Source organism: Heterodontus francisci, unplaced genomic scaffold (genome assembly GCF_036365525.1).
Source record: "Heterodontus francisci isolate sHetFra1 unplaced genomic scaffold, sHetFra1.hap1 HAP1_SCAFFOLD_72, whole genome shotgun sequence".
Taxonomy (NCBI): Eukaryota; Metazoa; Chordata; class Chondrichthyes; order Heterodontiformes; family Heterodontidae; genus Heterodontus; species Heterodontus francisci.
In genome coordinates, this window is record NW_027140794.1 from 8,430,072 (window position 1) to 8,436,234 (window position 6,163).

A 6,163-nucleotide genomic window follows, 5' to 3' on the forward strand; every position below is an offset into this window, starting at 1 on the left:
AGTCATTAATATATATGACAAACAACAGAGGGCTCAGCACCGATCCCTGCGGCACACCACTGATCACCAGCCTCCAATCTGAAGAACATTATCATTACCAAAAGGATGCAGATGCTTTGGAGAGGGTGCAGAGGAGGTTCACCAGGATGTTGCTTGGTATGGAGGGCGCTAGCTATGAAGAGAGGTTTAGTAGATTAGGCTTGTTTTCATTAGAAAGACAGAGGTTGAAGGGGGACCTGATTGAGGTGTACAAAATGATGAGAGGTATAGACAGGGTGGATAGCAAGTAGCTTTTTCGCAGAGCGGGGGATTCAATTACTAGCGGTCACGAGTTCAAAGTGAGCGGGGAAAGGTTTAAGGGGGATATGCGTGGAAAGTTCTTTACACAGAGGGTGGTGGGTGCCTGGAACGCGTTGCCAGCGGAGGTGGTAGACGCGGGCACGATAGCGTCTTTTACGATGTATCTAGACAGATACATGAATGGGCAGGAAGCAAAGCGATACAGACCCTTAGAAAATAGGCGACATGTTTAGATAGAGGATCTGGATCGGCGCAGGCTTGGCGGGACGAAGGGCCTGTTCCTGTGCTGTAATTATCTTTGTTCTTTTGTTCGTTAACAACCCTCCACCACTACCCTCTGCCTCCTATCAGCCAGCCAATTTAGTATCCAATTGGCTACCTCATCCTGGATCCCATGTGTTCGAACCGTCCCGAACAACCTACCATGCGGGGTCTTGTCAAACGCCTTGCTAAAGTCTATGTACACAACGTCCACCGCCCTACCCTCGCTAATCCTTTTGGTCACCTCCTCAAAAAACTCAATCAAATTCGTGAGACATGATTTCCCACGCACAAAGCCATGCTGACTATCCTCATCAGATCTTGCCTTTCCAGATGCATATAAATCCTGTCTTTCAGAATCCCTGCGATTAACTTCCCCACCAATGATGTAATACTCACCAGCCTGTAGTTCGCTGGCTTATCCCTGCTTCCCTTCTTAAATAAAGGCACAACGTTAGTTATCCTCCAGTCTTCCGGTACTTCACCTGTGGCTAACGATGATGCAAAAATCTCTGCCAAGGCCCCAGAAATCTCCTCTCTTGCCTCCCATAGCATCCCAGGATACACCTGGTCAGGCCCTGGAGATTTATCCACCTGAATGCGCTTCAAAACCTCCAACACCTCCTCTCTTGTAATGTTGCTATACGTCAGGAGATCGCTGTCCCTTCCCTTGAACTCGCTAGCTTCCGTGACCTTCTGCACGGTAAATACAGACGGAAAGTATTCCTTTAAGACCTCGCCCATCTCCCGTGGCTCCACACACAGATTACCGCACCGATCCTAAAAGGGACCTAATCTCTCCCTAGTTACCTATTTCCTCTTAATATACTTACAGAATCGTTTAGGATTCGCCTTTACCTTATCTGCCAGGGAAATCGTCTTTGTGTGTTTTGTTGTAACCTCAGAAATTTATCTGAATGGTTAAATCGCTCTCCAAATATATCGCAGGACAAAGCTTTCATCGATTTGGTAGTGTTGTTGCTCCACTATCATGAAGTGGAATTTGTAGATTTCATTTTAAACTTCAGCATACAAAGTGTTAGAATAAGTTTTTTGTAGAAACCACCGATTTCGGGTAAGAACTTCCTGTTGGGAACGTATTTCTGATCCAGTCACCCAGGGAAATAATATCTGAGATAATCTGACTGTCTCCTTCTGAGAGCAGTGACTATTTATGGTCCAGTTTAAATGGAATAAAATGACATGATAGTTACAAAGAAACAGAAATCACGTTCGTTAAGCAGTAGTGACGGGTGGGAATCTTCCCAAACCCATTGCTTATCTTACTGTACACACAGATATAGACACTCTCGCACTGTGATAGGACTCCTTCACATGGTGATAGTAAGCGGATTTCTGACAGTGTTCAGTCAGTAAACTGACCATTAAAATGGGGTATTTAAGCGGAAGTAACATTTGCCTTGTGAAAATTCGGTATGAAATATAAAACTCAGACCTGAACGCCTGATCTGATAGGAATCCTTGCCAGGTGGAATATTCTCAATCTCTTCATAAATTGCATGGTACAAACCAGCCGGTGAACCCTTGCCACTCGTGACAGAACCTGTCAGATGGAGGGTGGGAATGATTAAAGTTTAGTTACAACCCACGAGCCTTTAACAGTAAATTATCTGCGAACACATCCAAATCACAGAGATGGTGATAGTGAAGAGACAAAGCCAGGTATTGTGAATGCGGAGTAGTTTTGTTGTGCTTATTTTCGTATATGTCTATGTATCTATCTTTCTGCATACTCATATATTTACCTGCAGCAGACTGGGGACAAATTCGATCAAGTTTGTTCGAAACGATCTCCCCCTTACAAAGCCATGCTGACTGGCCCCAATTAATGCCTGCCTCTCCAAGAGGAGATTAATCTTGTTCCTCGGATATTTTTTCCAATAGTTTCCCTACCACTGATGTTAGATTCACCAGCCTGTAATTACCTGGTTTAGCCCTGCTACCCCTCTTGAATAATGGTACCACATTCACTGTTCTCAGTCCTCTGGTACATCTCCTGTGACCAGACAGGATTTGAAAATATGTGTCAAAGCCCCTGCTATCTCCTCCCTTGTCTCAGATAACAGCCTGTGGCTCATCTCATCTGGGCCTGAGGATTTATCCATTTTAAGACCACTAAATCATCTAATACTTCCTAACTTTCAATGTTAATTTGTTCAAGCATATCACCATCCCCCTCCCTGGTCTCTACACCTGCATCATCCGTCTCCATGGTGAACACAGATGAGAAGTAATCATCAAAAACTTAATCTATGTCCTCTGTCTCCACACACTGATGGCTATTTTGGTCCCTAATCGGCCCTACTCTTTCCCTGGTTATCCTCTTTCCCTTAATATACTTAAAACAACGCCTTTGGAGTTTCCTTTATCTTGCTCACCAGTGTTTGTGCATGTCCCCACTTCGCTCTCCGAAGTCATTTTTTAAGTACCCCTCTCCTTTCTATACTCCTCTAGGGCAGCCGCTGTGATCAGCAATCTGAATCTGTCACAAGCCTCCTTTTTATTCTTTGTCTAATCCTCCATATCCCTTGACATCCAGGGTTCCCTGGACTTGTTGCTCCTACCCCTCAACTTTACGGGAACATGTGGGACCTGATCTCTCACTATTTCCTTTTTGAATGTAAGAGCCCGTGGGATCCATGGCAATTTATCAAATTGGATCCAAAGTTGGCTTAGTGCAGGAGGCAGAGGGTGATGGTCGATGGTTGTTTTTGCGATTGGAAGCCAGTGACCAGTGGTGTACTACAGGAATCGGTTCTGGGACCCTTACAGTTTGGAATGTACATTAATGATTTAGATGTGAATACAGGAGTAATGTTAGTAAGTCCGCAGATGACACGAAAATTACTGATGTCATAAACATTGAGGAGGAAAGCTTTAGATTGCAGGACGATAAAGATGAGCTGGCAAGATGGGAGGGGGAATAGCAAATGCAATTTAATCCTGAGAAGTGTGAGGTGATACATTTTGGGAGGACTAACAAGGCAAGGGAATATAGAATGGATGGTCGGACCCTAAGAAGTACAGAGGGTCAGAGGGACCTTGGCGTACTTGCCCATAGATCAGTTAAGGCAGCACAACAGGGAAATAAGTTGGTGAGGAAGGCATATGGAATACTTGTATTTATGAGCCGAGGCATAGAATATAAGAGCAGGGAGGTTATGATGGAGCTGTATAAAATGATAGTTAAGTCACAACTGGAGTACTATGTACAGTTCTGGGCACCACACTTCAGGAAGGATGTGTGTGCACTGGACAGAGTGCTGAGGGGGTTCACCTGGGCGAGAGCAATTCAATTATGAAGCGAGACTGGATAGGTTAGGGTTGTTTTCTTGAGAGCAGAGAAGGCTGAGGGAGGACCTGATTGAGGCATACAAATTTATGAAGGGCAGTGATATGATAGATAGGAAGAAACGTGCTCCGTTAGCGGCGGGCTCAGTAACCGGGGGAATTTATTTAAAGTAAGGGGCAGGAGTTTGAGAGGAGAATTGAGGAAGAAAATATTCACAAAGAGGATGTTTGGAGTCTGGAACACAGTGCCAGAAGGGATGGTAGAGGCAGTACCCTCACAACATTTAAGGTATTTAGATGAGCACTTGAAATGCCATGGCATCCAAGGCTAAGGGACAAGGGCTGAGTAATGGGATTAGAATAGACAGGTGCTTGATGGCTGGCACAGACACGATGGGTGGTAGGGCGCGTTTCTCTGCTGTATAACTCGACTACTCTATGACCCGTTCTCCTGCTTGTGATCGTTTGTAAAATACCTCCAGTCTAGCGAGGTTACCAGGCTCGATCTTATCAGCTTTAGGACTGTCATGTTACAGAGCCTGTTCTGATCGGGTCCTTGGTTGAGATAACAGGCCTATGCTGTCCGAGATATAGAATCTTTCTTAATAAGAGAGAGCGAGCCATTTCTACAAGAACACTATATTATTATGAAAAGTGTCATTTATGAAGAGTCCATTTGTTATAGTAAATCAGGAGTTCGTTGAATGGGTGAAATATGAGTGGAAGCGTTGTTTTGGAATGTGGAATCACCGCTGGTGAATGCATAAGGACCTATACAAATATCACTTGTAAAAGTAACAGACAGAGCCGGTTAGAAAGCTCGAGATTGGATGCCCAGAGCCAGAATCTGAAGGGCTGAAATTGATACCCAATGGATGAAGGAAGATTAACAGTCAAATAAATAGGTGAATGCACAGCCCAAAAATGTCAATAGAACTTCCGGATCCATTGTTACAATAAGTACATTTTCAAGACTTTCATGAATTATGTGCTGAACTCTCACAGTGAATGTGGACAATTCAAATCACTCTTAATTTCAAATGTCACATTCTATTAATTCAGGAGAACTTTGAATGGAGAAAATCAGCAAAAACGAGTACAATGTATTTCTAACAAGGCCAGTTGGCAGTCCATAGAAAGCTGCAATGAACGAGAGTTTTGCAAGGATATGTCACAATATCTGGGATCTTGTGTTGGATCCGCGGTAAGATATGAACCTCACCTCTTCTGAGTGACTTTTTTCTGTACAACCACTATCAGTGAGATCAACACAGAGATTAGCAGGACTCCGAAGCAGCCCGCAACGAGGATGGAAGTAGTTTTATATCCCTGTTCTTAATGACAATAATACAGAAAGTTTTAACACAGACACAGTCCATCTTACACAATAAAATATTTACAAGAAGTATTTAATAATTATATCCACTGCTTCCGGGCAATGAGTTGGGCTGAACATTCCCCATTATGTGTGGTGCACATTGCACCAGAGGAAAGTGTGAGCCAGTCTAAATTACAGAGACGATGCCCCCATGTTTCTGATGAGTACAGGACAGTTCAGGTTCAGCCAGAAACTGGGATTAGCAGAATTTCAATCAGACCATTTGAAATGTCCGGTGAGGCAAAAAATTATCCAGTCATTGAGAACGTGCTCATAGTATCTTCTGAGAATGACAACAATACCAATTCAACTAATACAAACCCTAACACTCGCTGGAATAGTAATACCTGCAGATGTGGACGGGAAAACAATTGGAGGCACATCGAGTCCTGTGGAATATAGTGTACAAAAAAGTTCAAAAAGATGAAATTTCTGCGCTTTCCATTTAAACGATAAATACTGTTCTTAATTTCCTGAAGTCACGAGTCAATTTAACAAAACAACCTTAACCCCACTCTCCAAACCCTGCCATCCTCACCGGAACAAATCACACTGGCATCTTCCTTGTGATCACAGACAGATTGAGCTGGCGATGAGGAAGGACAGTCGGCCAGAGAACATTCGCTTCCGGTGCACTTCACCTCATCCAGCCAGATAACACCGTCACCCTGGGAAAAAGTAGCCCCTCCTGGGGCCAATAGAGCGTGGCTACAACCCAGCTGCCTGCAGACAACATTGGCATCGGCCATATCCCAGGAGTCATCACACACCGTGCCCCAGATGTTATTGCACAATATCTCCACTCTCCCGGAGCAGTTGGTGTTACCTCCAAACAGGCGCAACCATTGTCCCGAATCTGTCAAAGAGAATCAATTATTATTATTGATGTAGTATAAGACAGGAGTACAATTG